We start from the raw sequence: 218 nt of genomic DNA, 5'->3' as shown, positions 1-218 counted from the left end.
CTAATATATGAAACAGCAAAAGACCGCTGTGTAATCCATTTATTTTAACAAAGTAGCTGTATTCTGAATACCACCTTTTTAAAGGTGTAATGGTGTTAACTGTGACGGAATACAGTTAGTCATATTTTGTATTTTAAATACGTAACGGCAGTACATGTATTCCGTTTCTTCCCAACACTGGTCACACCTGAGGGTGGCGTTGTTCGTTTTCTTTGCTG

The sequence above is a fragment of the Aulonocara sp. 'chitande type north' Nkhata Bay genome, linkage group LG15 (genome assembly GCF_057382095.1).
Source record: "Aulonocara sp. 'chitande type north' Nkhata Bay isolate Kocher_YH1m ecotype deep benthic linkage group LG15, A_spYH_male_GT1.1, whole genome shotgun sequence".
In the NCBI taxonomy this organism is placed as follows: domain Eukaryota; kingdom Metazoa; phylum Chordata; class Actinopteri; order Cichliformes; family Cichlidae; genus Aulonocara; species Aulonocara sp. 'chitande type north' Nkhata Bay.
Note: the sequence above shows the minus strand (reverse complement) of the source record.